The 15,264-nt window shown below is 43.6% G+C and overlaps 1 protein-coding gene across 3 annotated transcripts in view; it reads left to right on the plus strand.

Annotated features, from left to right (window-relative positions):
• Positions 1 to 15,264, plus strand: part of Cpne4 (copine 4) — a 482,832-nt gene that overhangs the window by 306,065 nt on the left and 161,503 nt on the right. The window lies entirely within an intron of this gene.

A 15,264-nucleotide genomic window follows, 5' to 3' on the forward strand; every position in this document is an offset into this window, starting at 1 on the left:
AGCATATGCCTGTCCCAAAGAACTTATCCAGTTCTGTGAATAAGAGATCAATGCATCCTTTCCCATTCAAACTGTGTTTTTTGTAATGGAGCAGAATCAGGGATGCCATTTTGACAATCTTAATTAGTACGAAGAGAGACAACATAAAATATGATAGAAAGAAAGAAGGAATGAAGGGAGAAAGGGAGGAAGAGAGGGAATGCAGGCAGGTAGGCAAACAAGCTTGGGAATGAAAGTGATTCATGGTCAGTCCTACCAAGAGCAGAGTGGGTGACCTTGGCAAATCTCTTAACTTCTTGATGTGTCAATTTCTTCACGCTTAGAGTGAAGGTGTTTCTTCTATGTACCTTGCAATGGTGCTTTGTTCTAGAATGTAAGTGGTATGAAGTAATTGAGACAGTGTGCAGTAGAGGCTCAATAAAGGTCAGGTATTTCCTGCTCATAGAGGATGAAGAAAAAAAATTTGAGACAGGGTCTCATGTAGTCCAGGCTAGCTTTGAAATTTGCATACAGCCAAGGACAACTTTGAAATTCCTGATCTTTCTGCTACCATGCCCAGTTTTATATGATGCTGGGGATTGTAACACAAATTTTAAAATGGTCTTTAAAAAAAAAATCCCAGAGCCAGATATTGGGGTAAATGCTGAAAGATCAGCGAGACAGAGGAACAAGCCACAACCACCTCTTACCTCTAGGATTCCTCTGCCTGAAAAGGGCTCTTGGCCAAAAAGCTTTAGTTCCTGTCTCCTCATGCCTTATATACCTTTCTCTGCCCACCATATCACTTCCTTCTTAATGCTGGGATTAAAGGTGTAGGAGCTTCCCAAGCAAAGGCATGTGAGCTTCCTACACAAAGGCATGAGATCTCAAGTGCTGGGACTAAAGGCATGTGACTCCCAAGTACTGGGATTAAAGGTGTGTGCCACCACTGTCTGGCTCTGTTTCTCTCCTAGACTGAGTCAATCTCATGTACTCCAGGGTGGCTTTGAACTCAGAGATCCTGATGGATCTCTGCCTCCTGAGTGCTAGGATTAAAGGTGTGTGCCACCACTGCCTGGCATCTATGTTTAATCTAGAGGCTTGTTCTGTTCTCTGATCCTCAGGCAAATTTTATTAGGGTACACAATATATCACTACAGGGGATCAAACCCAGAGCTTTGCCAAAGTTTGGAAAGAACTTTTTTTCTTCCTTCCTTCCTCCCTCCCTCCCTCCCTCCTTCCCTCCCTCTCTCTCTCTTTCTTTCTTTCCTTCTTTTCTAGTTTTTCAAAGTAGGACCTCTCTGTGTAGCACTGGCTGTCCTGGAACTCACTCTGTAGACCAGGCTGCCCTTGAACTCAGCCCGCTTCTGCCTCTCACATGCTAGGATTAAAGGCCTGTGTCACTATTTCCAATGGGAAATACTCTTTTCAACTGAACTCAATCACCCACTGTGTGAAAGGCCATTTAAATCTGTGACATGATCCCCAAATTTTCATTCAATCTCTATTAAACTTGTGATCTTCCCATTGTTGCGCTGTCTATGAAGCATTTTCTGACTTGTTTTCATCTAGTATGGCAAGGCATGTAGACATGGAAATGACCATTACTGGAGGGGAAAATTCCCACTATTCCATCCCATAGAAAGGGGAAGCAGGGTAAGAGGGCTCCCAGGATCAGTTGTTCCACTGGTGAGGGGTCTCTATTACAGTTTCTATGGGAAAAATAGTCCCAGTGTAGTAAGTGATTTGAGATGGGGTAAGTAGTTTAAATTATGTCAAGGGCTACAGGGCAAAAGAGCCAAATCTGTTGGGCTGATACTTAGCCTTGGGGTAACTAGAGCAAGGGGATGCAGTTAAGGAGGTGCTTGGAAAGTGGGCTCCTGGTTGGTTGGCTTGCATAGGAAAAAGCACTCGGGGTAGATAGGTAGACTGGTCTGTCTCTAAGAACTAACTCTGTCTGGGAAGGGTAATACTCTAGGGTCAGCCAGGCTCCAAGTAGTCCGAATATAAAACATATGAGAAGTGAAAGCATGGTTAATTTAGTCCCTCTGCTGTGTAGATGTGTTTGTGTGCATGCTTTGTAGCGGGCCAGAGATGAGCCAGAGACATTCCAAAACCACTGTACAGATTTTGGAAGGGCTGAAAACTAACCTCTCTCCTGCAACCAAAGCCAGTGTCTGAAAAGTCCAAATTTAGATCCAGTGTGGAATTGAAACTCCAAGTTTGGGGGCTGGAGATATGGCTCAGCAGTTCAGAGTGCTGGCTGCTCTTCCAGAGGGCAATTCCCAGCACCCACATGGCAGCTTGCAACTGTCTGCAACTCCAGTTCCAAGGGATCTGACACCCTCACACAGGCATGCATGCAAGCAAAACATCAATACACATAAAATAGAAACAAATCATTAAAAATGCATTTCAAGTCAGGAGGAACCACATGCATTTTATGCTGTGCCCCCCTCCTACCTCGAATCTATTCTTTAAAAAGTCTCTGCTCCCTTTCCACTTGGTCTTTCTTTGATTATTTTTTACTTAATCTTTCTAACTGGAAGATCTTCCCTTTATGGGACCAAAATGGTTTCATTCTGGTCTATGCCTGCTAACTCCTAAAAGTTTGATGTCTTTTTGTACATATACAAGAAACATTTAGCCATCTCTTGAATAGCTGCCAGATCAAATAAATTGTCTACATTGAGTCAGCAGAACTGTTTATGACCACAGTGAAAAGTCACTCACATTTAGCATACGCTCTGTTCATCTGAAGATGCTAATTATGAGCACATTGGATTTTTTCTCTCTTTCTCTGAGCTGTAGCAGGAGAGTCTCCACTGCAGGACTCCATAGGGCCCAGCAACCACCACACAGAATGTCTTCCTGTGTGTCTCAGGCTTTCTACTCTGAGCAGAACTCTACCATACCTCAGACTCTGCTATGAGATGGATTGTTAAATGCCTAGTGTAAAGCTGAACTCCTAGGGCCTCATCCAGAAAAAAAAAAAAAAATCACATACACTCATTAAGCTTCCCTTGAGCAAATGCATGGAAATTAATACAAATTGCAAATCAGATTTTTTTTTTTTGCAAAGAACTTGCTATAGATAAATAAATAAGATGTAAGAAATAAATGGTTTGGTTGTTATCAAAATGAAAAGCAGTTTCCAGAAGGCCACATGTAGGCCCTGAAACCATTGACACTGTAACAAAGCCATAAACTTTGAATTACATTTCTGGAAATCCTTAGCCCTGAGAGCAAGAGGCAAAAGGAAGCCTATTTCATAGTTCCACAGAGCTAATGAATACCAGAAATGTAGCACAGAGCCTGTGCTGGGCCTTCAGAGAACTCCAGCTATTATTTGAAAAATTCACTACAAAGCAATAGCTTGACATGCTGATGCTTCTTTAGCACAAGATTGACAGGTCCATGCCTGTGCAGTGTGCATGTGTGGTAAGGATTGGTAATTGATCATCATTTCAGTCTTGCTGTTGGTGATGATGGTGTAATCGGCAGGATCACCAATTAGAGACCTGGTCTGGCTCACTGACAGTGTTGAAGGGCCCCACAACCAAAGCTCTTTGGTGTACCAACAGAACAAAGAAAGATGAGCAGGAGAGATGCATGAGAGAAGCCTCTAGGAGAGAAGCAAGACTTCAAAACAATGGATCTGTGACTAGATATATGTACATATTTCAACCTTTGGATGGTACAGTTAAAAATGGGAAAAGGGAAAACACATTTTTACCTCTTCTAATAAAGACATTACTGATGACAATCTTGGGGTCGTTGTCATGAAGATTCATTTTACCTACCCATGAATTAATCCTCCATTGAAATTAATCTCATGATTACCAACCCTATTTGTCCACCAGGGATCATCTCTGGTGTTTAAAAATGGGACCTTTGGAGATTTTTGTGATATACAAAACAGCTTAAATCACCCGAGTGAAGAAGGAATCATCATCTGTAATAGTCTAGAACATTCTACTATTTAAGAAAGAGATTGCAGTTCCTAAACTCTAGGTGTGCACCCCACCATGCTTCCTCTCAGCCCTTTCACAGACAGCTGCAGCTTTCAAAGTAGCGACTGTGCAAAGGTGTGAGTTTCCTAACTTTCAAGGGAGGTGTTTCAGAAGCTAGTAAAGAAAAAGAGTCACGGTGAACTTGAAAGGGAATTGGGGCAGGTCATTGAGCCACTGTGGTGACAAAGTTCAGGTGCACAGTTAGTGACTGCTACATGGGTGTCTCTTAGAGTTGTCATTTGGGCAAGTCATGTGACACACACTTGACAAAGCTGTGTGACCTCGTCCGGCACAGATAGAAGGCAGGAGGCTCTGTACACACAGGAAACCAGGTCCCACTCTACAGAAACCTGGGGATCTCTGACAAACCGTCCTCTAACCTAGGAGCTGGAATGTCATGAAAATAAGAAATTGTGGTACTTCTAACCAGAGTGTGGCTACAGATAGGAGTTTAGGGAGGAGATGAGGGAAGAACCTGGCCAGAGAAACAGAAGGGAATACTAGAGGCAGGGGCTATTGGATCATACAAAGTATTGGATGTATTCATAAGCTAATAATCATTTGTTTATTGCACTGATATGAAAATACTGAGCAAACTGTAGTTTTTGACAGTATGTGAAAGATACATGAATTAACTACCCTCACTTATTTTTTTAACATTTTTATCCAGAAAATACTCAATATATTTAACAAAGATATTTAATTTACTAAGACACTGATGCAAGCCCCTTAAACTGTATCTTGATATCAACATGTGTATGTCATAAGAAGAAAAAGGAGGGACAAATATGTATGGAAAATATTAGAAAAGGCAGAATGTGTATTTACTTCAGAGCTCACACATATCCTGAGTGATGATAATCTAAAATCTGGGCACAGTGGAAAATATTCACAGTGTATTTAACTGAAGAAGCTTTTCCTGATAGCTGCTTGCAGGGCTAGTGTTTGGACTAGAGTCAGTGAGACTTTGAATCACTAAGCATCCTTCTTGAGGACACTCATGACACCCACTCATGTGCTCTGTCATCTGGCCATCCCTGTCTGAGGGAGTCTGAGGTCCTCTCCCCCTGCCGTTCATGTAGTAAAGTTGACCAACCTGGACCATTGTGGGGGACCCTGCTCCTGGCACTGCCAGGTTCCATGGTGCTGCTTTCTTCAAGGAATCTTTTTCTTTTTTTTTTTAATTTGTTTCAGTTGCAGGGGATTGCCTTTCACTGACAAAAACCACAAAAGGCTGAATGTATATATGTATGTATGCATTTATGTTTAGCATTAACGCTGGGTGCCAGATCCTGTGGCATGTTGTCTAGAGAGTCATCGACTAAGAGTGTTGGGGAGGTAGAGCATGCTCCAGAATTCAGGGAACCAGCATAGCTCAACTGCCAATGTGTAGCTAGAGGGATTTAAAAACATCATTTCAATTTCTGCAGGTTACAGTGTCCTCTACTGAAAATGGAATCATAAGAATACCCAGGAATGACATATATGTGGCAAGGGAGCCACTTAGCCACCTCCTGATTACATTGCTGAGTGCTCAGAATTAAGGGGCAGGATAAGCCCACTGCTGTTCTCAGCTTCTATAACATACCTAAAACAACTGCTATCAGTGACATATATTCAAATCAGAGGAGGTGTAGAGATGGCTCAGTGGTTAAGGCCTCTGGATCTTTCCCAGGGGACCTAGGTTTAGGTCTCAGCACCCACATGGCAGCTCACAGCCATCTGTAACTCCAGTTTCAGTTCCAACACCTTCTTCTGGCCCCTTCGGGCACCAGTCATGTATGTGGTGCACAGACACACATGCAGGAAAAACAACCATACACACAAACTAAAATAATAAATAATAATTTTCTAATGGCAAAGGCAGGGTGTTGTGGTCCATGCCTGTAATCCAGGCATTAGAAAGGCAAGGGAAATGTATGAGTTTGAGGCCAGCCCAGACTAGACTACTGCACAGTGAGATCTTATCTCAAAAACAAAAACAACAAAATAAACCGCTATAATATATTTTATATGTAATATACATACATATATATATGCATATATAGGTATATGACCTGTTTCCCTGGTTGGAGCCATCAGGAAAAGGTGACAGATAACAGAGTACTGTGGGGAAGGGAAGTGGGCATAAAACTTACCCGTTTTTTCTTACCCTGTGCACCGTGAAAGGGTCCATTTGGGTATTGTGGTTGATTTACAGTCAGCACAGTTAGGAATTGATTCATAAGCAGAATGGATGATTACTCTAAAAAAGTCAGCTACAGGATAGCTCCAGAACCTCGTCTTTGCATAGGACACCATGGTGAAGGGGGTGAGGGGGTCCCCGCTATCTCACCTTCATACCTGCTGTCTGGGGAGTGTGCTGGCCTTGAGATGTATGCGCGTCATCCTGCAGAGGAGTAGCTGCACTGATTTCCAAATACCAATTATTAAGAAAACCAGGGCTCTCCAGCCTCGGATGACCTCTCTGGAGGACTCTGCAGCTGTGGCAGAGTCCATACGATGGGAACATCCTATGAACAGCCAACATCCTGAAGGAAGTGAGCACTGCTTTACACGTGAGTGGGGGTAGCCCTGTGCTCCCCGTGCTCAGAATCTGACCCTGGCTGCACTTGATGTGACCACAGTCCAGCACCTTCCTGCACTTGATCCTGGGACATTCTGTCCACTCTTTGCAGTGAGTAGGCGAAGACAGCTAATTTAAGATTGGGCTTTGGGGTGGGGGTGAACAATTTCGATAGAATTTTCTTAAGCACACTGGACCTGGAGTATCTGCGTGTCTCCTGAGCCATTGGAGAGAGGTCCCTGTCTAAATGGGAAGAACTTAAGGAGTCAAGCTGGGGAGATGACTTGGTAGGTAAAGTACTTGCTATCCAAGCACGTGGACCTAAGATCAGACCTCACAGCTCCTGCGTAAAAAGATTGGTTAGTAGTAAGCACCTGAGTGGAGAGGGCGAGGAGACAGGGCGATCCCAAAGGCTTGCTAGTCAACCAGTCAGATTATAATGAGACATCCTGATGTCAACCTCTGGCTTCCATGTGCACTCCCAAGGCTGAGTGCACCTGCACACACACACACACACACACACACACACACACACACACACACACACACTTAAGAACTTGAGGAAAATGCAGCAGGAGGAGGAAGGATGAGAAAACTTAAGACCCAGCACCCAAAAAGGTCTTGCTGAACACCCAGCGGTCACACTGAAAAGACATTTAAGGGACAACTGTCCAGATAGAGTTGGAGAGGAAAGAATGTTTCTCTCTCAGAGGACATGTGGAATATTGATTTATCAAAACGGCCTTGCCTGAAACAGCTGTGGGGAGACAGGACGTGAATAGATTTGTCTTCTCCGGGAGTGGAGTCACGCCTCAGGAAAGAGCTCTCAGGGAAATTCTAGTTACATCCCATCACTTAAGAGTTGGGTCAGTTGCAGTTAACCTTTCCGACCTGCGTTTCCTCATGTGTAAAACAGGGATGGAGGGTGCTGATTTATGATGTCGGAATGGCTACCTGGGCGGAGGTTTGCCAAGTGGTTAGAGCAGCTGTGCTCACTAAGTGACCTGCTGATGTGTTTCCTGACAGGAATCGATCTTGGTTAGGGACCAGGGTTCCGCTGCTGAAGGGAAGTGACCATGGTAGTCACAGCTGGAGGTTTCCAAATCTTAAAGCCAATGAAAATTGATTAGGAGCCACTAGTCACACAGTTTTACCTGTGTCATTCACAAGACTTTGATGGAATGTTTGAGCCCTAGGGAGTTAAAGTCTTGTGAGTGGACAGCAAAACGTAAATATCGTAGAACTGATCAGAGTTCTGGCAAAAAAAAAAAAAAAAAAAAAAAAAAAAAAAAAAAAAAAAAAAACCAAACAAACAAACAAACAACAAAAAAAAAAACAAACATACATACAAAAAAAACCACGTCAGGGAAGTGTCCCTATTGAGCTGTGCAGGCGAGACTGAAGGAATTGTCAGGAGATGTTTAGGTGCCCTGGAATAGCAATACTGAGGAGCTTCTCTCCTTGTGACATGGCACACGGGGGAGGTGGGGAAGGTGCTGTTATCCTTGAAACTCGGCTAGAACGGCAGCTAGCAGGGCTTGTAAATGTGGTGGGGTGGGGACATGGTCACTGCCAAATTTGCTGCCCAGAGAAAAGCGGGAGCACGCAGAATTCACCAGCCTGACTATTTCCAAGGATGCGGGACTGTCTTAGTGTAAATAGCGTGGTGCACACAGTAGGTTGCACACACAGTAGGTCTGGTTCGGACTCTCTGACTTCTGAGCTGAGTCAACACAGCTGGTCATAAGTTACTGGTTCTAAAACTTAACTACTCACTGGCATCACCTAGGAGGATTTATGATCTGCTGGTGACTACATTCTGCCCCTAGAGAATCTTAATTTAATTGGTCTGGAGATCCCCAAGTGGCCTTAAGATACAGCAAAGCTTGAGAATTACTGCCCGACATCGAAATGAGCTGGGAATCCCCAGACTCATTGTGCAAGTGCGTGCATACAGTCATACAGGCTTTCATTAAGCCACGGGGAGATTGAGCTGACACAAGCCAGAATGGTGCTGTCCACCCCTGGGTATTTAAATTGAAGATAATTACATTCAGGTAAGTTTCAGAAATTAGTTCCTACATCCCACTGGCTGCATTTCAAGTTTAAAAAGATGCCTGTGGCTAGTCGCTGCCATTTGAACCATATTTGAACATCATGGAAAGTTCTATCAAGCAACTCTAAGACAGTGCAGGACCTCCAACTGAGCAGAGGCTCAAAGCAGTAAGTCTTGGGACAGAAATCAGGAAGCTCGAGTCTCACAAACTGAGCATCCATGACGACAGGGAGAAGTGAACCTTGAAGGAGGGAGGCATTCAGCATCTGAAGACATATTTGAGGCCGCATGCATACACGGCCCAGGCTATTGCATGATTGATTAGATGTTCCAAATGCATAGAGCCAGTAGCCTGCGGGGCTGGTAATAAAGGGAGTGGAAACCTGAGGCCCCTCACTGACACTGTAGACTTCTCTGAAGGCACCAGCCAAGTGGCACTGACTTCTGAACCACGCTTCCAGGCAAGGTGGTGTAAGTCTGACGCTGGCTGCTTCAAACAACATCAGAGTCCCAGGCCGTGTCCCGTGTGACAGCAACGTCCCGCTCTGTGTTCAACAGCAGTTGATTCCAGGACCCTAAAACAGAACCCCTTCAGCACCAGAGGCTCTGATATTGCGAGATGACCATCGCACCACCGCAGAGGACAGGAAGGGAGGGGTCAATGAACCGCTAGTGGGGGAAGCCCCTTGCCATCCTGCTCAGTCTGTTCTGCAGGGCTGGCAGGTCTTACCACATGGTAGACCCCGAAGAGTGCCAGTGTGAAGAGGAACCTCTGAGAGGCACCTGGCTGATGTTTCTAGAAGGAAGGGTGCATTCATCTTCCAGGTTTGCTCTAAGTGCCACTAGGTGGGTGGCTAAAAGGAGACATGGATTCTCTCAGGTGCTGGGCGACAGTTGAGGCTCGGGGACAGAGCAGTGCTTTTTCTGCTAGCCCAGCCATCTGTTTTATTATCAGAACTTTATGTGGTTTAATATACCCTCTTGGAAGTTAATATGGTTTGAAAAATTGCCTGCAATAAACCCTTTCTTTTCTGCACATAAGCTTATCCGTTCTTCATTCGGAGAAAATTAGTTTCTCTCTATCCACCCATAATAAATATGGAAAAAGAGTACTTAAGGAATATCACTCTCGGGAAGTATCTAGTTTTGAGCCTGCCTTGGGGCCCTGGTCAAGTCCTCCGGTCTATGATGTCATTCTTTACCAGGGTCTGCTGGGAACAAGGGTCTGTATTCTCCTGGAAACTCCAGAGCATTTTTTGACTGGCCTCAGTGTCAGGTGCCCACTTTTACCTCCTCCCCACTCACACCAGTGAATTTTTAAATTTACATTTATTTATGAGGGAGCACACATGTCAGAGTGTGCACACAGAGGTCAAAGGATGACCTGCAAGCATCAGTTCTTTCCTTCTCCTGTGTAGGTCCTAAGACTAGAACTCAGGTCCTGGGGCTTGGCGGGAGAGCCGTTTTGAGGGACAGCTTCCGGTGTGCAGGACCAGTGGTTAACATAAACAAGGCAGAACACACAAGCTCCAGAGCTCGACTGCCTGGGTTCCAATCCACCTCTGTCACTCATAAGCTGTGTGTCAACAGGGACGCTGTGGCTCTCTTTCCCCTAGTGAGTATGTAGTCTTGTTATCATGAGAACGAATAGCCAGGCAACTGCTTGCCAAAGATTTGAATGGCTACTTCCAAGGTGGGTGCTCAGATGGCAAATCACTTATGAAAAGACTGTAAGCATCATTAGTTTAGGAAAAATGCAAATTAAACCCATAATAAAAACACTGCCTACCTACTCAAGCTTGAAAAGTTAAACACACCTCTTCTACTCCTAGGCATGTATCTACAAAAAAAAAAAAAAAAAAAAAAAAAAAAAAAAAAAAAAAATACCGTATGTCTGTGCAAAGGGTTTGCTCATAAAGGGACTTGTGGGTTTATGTGTGATAATCAAAAACTGGAAACACTCCAAATAACCAATAGTGGAGTACTACTACTAAAAAACCTTTTTTTTTTTTTTTTTTTTTTTTTGTGGAGTGTATGTTCATGTGGGTACACTTGTGTGAGGATCACATGCATGTAAGGGCCAGAAATCAGCCCTGTGCCTTGTTCCCCAGATGCCATTCACCTTGTTTTTGAGACAGGATATCTGATTGGACTGGAGATTGTTTATTAGACTAGGCTGGCCAGCAAGTCCAAGGAGCTGCCTGTTTCCACCTTCCCCACAGCACTGGGATTGTACATGCACCCCACCACACCCAGCTTTTTATGTGTGTTTTAGGTAGCAAATTCAGGTCCTGATGCTTGCACAGTGAGAATTTTCCAACTGAGCTATCTCCAACTCCCAGATGAATGATCTATATGACAACAATGGACAAAACACAAAATAAATGTGCTGGCTGAAAGAAAAAAAAGATACATGGCATGCATGTTGATATGCATGTTATATAGAGTTTGTCTGATGAGACGGGGTTACAAACAATCTCTACAGACAGAAAGCAAATGCCAGTTTCCTGGGAATGGGGTAGGGAGCTGAGAGGAGGTTAAAATGAGAACACTTGGAGAGATAGAGATACATTCATGGCCTTACTCATGGTCATAGTTTTGGAAATATGAACATATATAAAAATTGAATTGCACACTTAAAATTGAGTTCCTGGGGCTGGAGAGCTGGCTCAGAGGTTGAGCATTTATCGTTCTTGTAGAGGACCTGGGTTTGGTTCCCTGCACTCACAACCACCTGTAACACCTGTTGTAGGTTGTTTTATTATGCTTTACTCTTTGGGGGGCCCGCTACCTAGATCCCAAATAAATACACACAGAGTCTTATTCTTTCTTATGAATGCCCAGCCTTAGCTTGGCTTATTTCTAACCAGCTTTTCTTAGCTTAAATTACCTTTCTCTATTTCTGTATCTTTTTTCTTTCCTTCTTATTCTGTGTCTGGCTGTATAGCTTGATAGCTGGCCCCTTCTTTTCTCGCTCCTTAATCTTTTTCTCCCAGATTTCTCCTTCTATTTATTCTCTCTGCTGTCAGCCCCACCTATCTTTCCTCCTGGAGGTTCAGCTCTTTTATTAGACCAATCAGGTGTTTTAGACAGGCAAAGTAACACAGCTTCATGTAATTAAACAAATGCAACACAAAAGAATGCAACACATCTCTGCATCATTAAAACAAATGTTCCACAGCATAAACAAATGTAACACATCTGAAAATAATATTCTACAACAAATACCAATTCTAGATAGGGGATCCTGCACCCTCTTCTGGCTTCCCTTGGCACTGCATGCATATGGTACACATACATAAAATAAACTTTCTAAAAGTGTTGACTTTCCTTAGTGCCAATTATGCCTCGAAAACACTGGTGGTGTTTTAAATGAGTATATGATATAGCAAATACTCTGAAAATATTAGTTATTGGAAAGTCATTTTATTAAAAAAACATTTGAGATGAAATGTTTTCAAAGAGCATCGTATAAGCTGTGGCCATTTGAGGCTGGGTACTCTCCCCATAGTCAAGCTACATTTGCCTTTCCATGATGTATATGAATAAACACAAAATAAGGACCAAGTGATGAAGTCAGTCTACAGGCTGAGTTCAAAAGCCTACGCTATCATCTAGCATCTTACACATATGACCAGGAATTGTCTCAGGTAGAAAAGAGTATAAGGCTATCCCACATGATTGCTGCAAAAACCAAAGCTAAAAGATGGATGTGAGTGAGGGCTGGAGAGGTGGCTCAATGGTAATGGCACCTGTGACTAAGTTCAGTTCTCCAGATCTACGTGATGGGAGGAGGGAACTGGCTCCTACAAGGTGTCCTCTGATCTCCACACAAGTATCCTCATGTGTAGACACACACACATAGACAAATGAATGTGATAAATTATTTAAATGGTTGTGAGTATGTCCTAAGAGTTCTAGAGCAATATGAATATATCAATCTTGATGACAGTGGCAGAGAGGGGCTAGATAAGCATTGATGACTTTGAAAACTGGTGATAGAGAACAATCAAGATTATACCACAGTTTACCAACAACAATAACAACCTCACCTCATGGGGGAGCAGCTTGTTTCACAAAGACTGGCAAGCCCACAGCACAATTGCCTAGGACACACAGAGTGGTGGGAACACCTGAAATCCCAACCCACAGGAAGTATACAGCCCTGCCTGGGATAGTTTCTAAGACTCTGGATTGCAGGGTCCTGTGATCTACTCATTTAACCAGAGTCAGGGTTCAGGGTTTTAAGGACTGTTCCCTTGAGGGAGATGGCAGTAGATCTTCAGAGACACTTGCCTTGAACTTGACATCTCTCATTGAGGACATGTGCTGCTCAAGGCTGTTGCTCTGGGGAACCCGGTCTTCGGCCTCCAGAAGGATGATGCATCTCTCATAATGACTGGAGATGCAGAAACTTAAAACCATCATAAGTACTCTCCTCACTGCCTTCCCTCTGTGTCTGAGCACGTCTGCTCTCAGGGTTCTGAGTGGCTGAAGATTATTCTTGAAGATCATAATCTTCATAAAGTCAATATTATTACTTCGTTTCTTTCCATTGTCTCATTTCTAGGGAATAGGACTCACTTTGGCTAGCCTGTCTGAGATATGTAGTTTAATGCCAACATGAACCATATTTTGATATGTAAATTGCACTTGAAAATTAAAGAGTGACCCATTTATGTCAACTGAAGTGTCTAACAAGAGTAACAAAGACCAGAGTCTCCATCTCCTGTCTCTCATCATTTGAGCCTGTCCGAGACACTGTGTTCAATCACAAGGAGAGAATATTTTTTTCTCTGTCTTAGAGATGTCAAATCTACCTGTAACCCATTTCTCTATCAAAAGATACTTAAGCCATTCATTTTGTGATTCATTATTTTATGCATTTGGATCCGATGTTAAAAATAAAACAGGTCTCTCTGGGCCAGTTGGAGCCAATCCATGAGGGAAAAGGGCCTGGAAGGATATATGGGGCCTGTGGAGTAGATGCCCTTTCTTAGTGTGGCAGTCCTTGGCCATATAGAATTGCTGGAAGGTCACCAGCTGTTCCAATATATTTTTCCAAATGGAGACTAGAAATAAGCCTTTACAATTGGACAGGAAGGGGAAAACACATTGAGTGGAGGAAAAGAACTATCTCCATGTCACCTTTCACCGGTGGTCCACAACTTGTAACCTGTGATTTCCACCATTACTTAAAACAAGAAAAAATTAGGTCAAGAATTATGTCAGTAAATTCTTGTACTGGCACAGTCAGTGGTAAAAACAGCTCTGCCACAAAAATGAATTTATATATGTGTATATATGTGTGCATGTGTGTAGTATACATATATATGTATATACATATGTATGCATATGTATGTATATATGTATGAGAGTAAAATTCAGCTAAAATAGGAGCTGAATCTTCATGGGGGTACCAGAACAGTCAAATAACCACCAATCTGAGCAACAACTTGTAGAATCCTAAGCATGGTGGCCCTGAGATGGCTTTCTGAGGCACAGCAACATGACAAGGTCTAGGTCTTCATTTTCCTTGAACCCTGGATTGTTCACCCACCTATGCATGACAGGTGTGCCCCTCATCTATAAGTTCCTCCACATGGGGTCCAACACAAGAAGGCAGATGGCTAGGGCCAGGGTCAAGGCACTGCACCAAGTGTGGTGAGGGGCAGACAGAGCTAGGATTAGACTCTCTCTGTGGAGCACCATGGGCGTGGTGACACAGTGGAGGACACTTTCCCCCTGGAAGGATATTCTCCCTTACCTGTGTGGAAGGGAAGTGGTGGTATAATTTGTGCTAAGAACCAGCACTTGAGAGGCAGTCAGCAGACCGTGTCTCTACTTGAGGGCCAACATGCTGTAGGAACAAGCAGGCTCCTGTCGACTTGTGGAGTATGAAGAATCGGTTTCTCCCATTGGGAGATGCTGACAGATATTTTTTTCAGGTTTCCAAAAACATAAATGGCTTTGTGTGCTTTCCCTTGTGACAAATGCAAAGGGAAAGAAATGTAGTGTCCCAGATCTGGACAGGAAACTGACAATAGAACCAGAGAGAGCCCAGCCCATGAAGCTGAGCCTCTAGAGAATCAAACTCTCTTAGGACAAGAGCAAAGAGCTGACATGGGAAGATAAGACAGGAGGGGAGTCACAGCAGAATGTCATTACCACCTGTGATCTGACTGGATGAGAGATGGAAACGAAAGACTAGATATGACACTGCATGCATGTAATCCCAGCACTCAGGGAGAAACTGAGACAGGAGAATTGCCATAAATTCCAGGCCTGCCTGGATGCATACTTAATTCCTGGCCAGGCTGACTTACACAGAAAGACCTTGTCTCAAAAATGAAAAATAGGGCCTCAGTAGATGACTCATGGAAGACCTGAGTTTAGTTCCTAGCACCTACATCAGACAATTCATAACTACTCCAGCTCCGGAGGATGCAACACCTGCCTTCTAGAGCCTGCAAGCACCTGCCCTCATGTGTATATACACATGCACTTATACATGTATTAAAATAATAATTTTTAAAATCTTCAAAATGAAACAGTAACAAAGCCTGAGATGGGGGGGGGCAGGGTAGGATGAGGGCTCATGTCACCAAGTGCCAGCACAAGCTCTCTAGATGGAGGGGAAGAGTATATGA

The sequence above is a fragment of the Peromyscus leucopus genome, chromosome 7, assembly GCF_004664715.2.
Source record: "Peromyscus leucopus breed LL Stock chromosome 7, UCI_PerLeu_2.1, whole genome shotgun sequence".
Lineage (NCBI taxonomy): Eukaryota > Metazoa > Chordata > Mammalia > Rodentia > Cricetidae > Peromyscus > Peromyscus leucopus.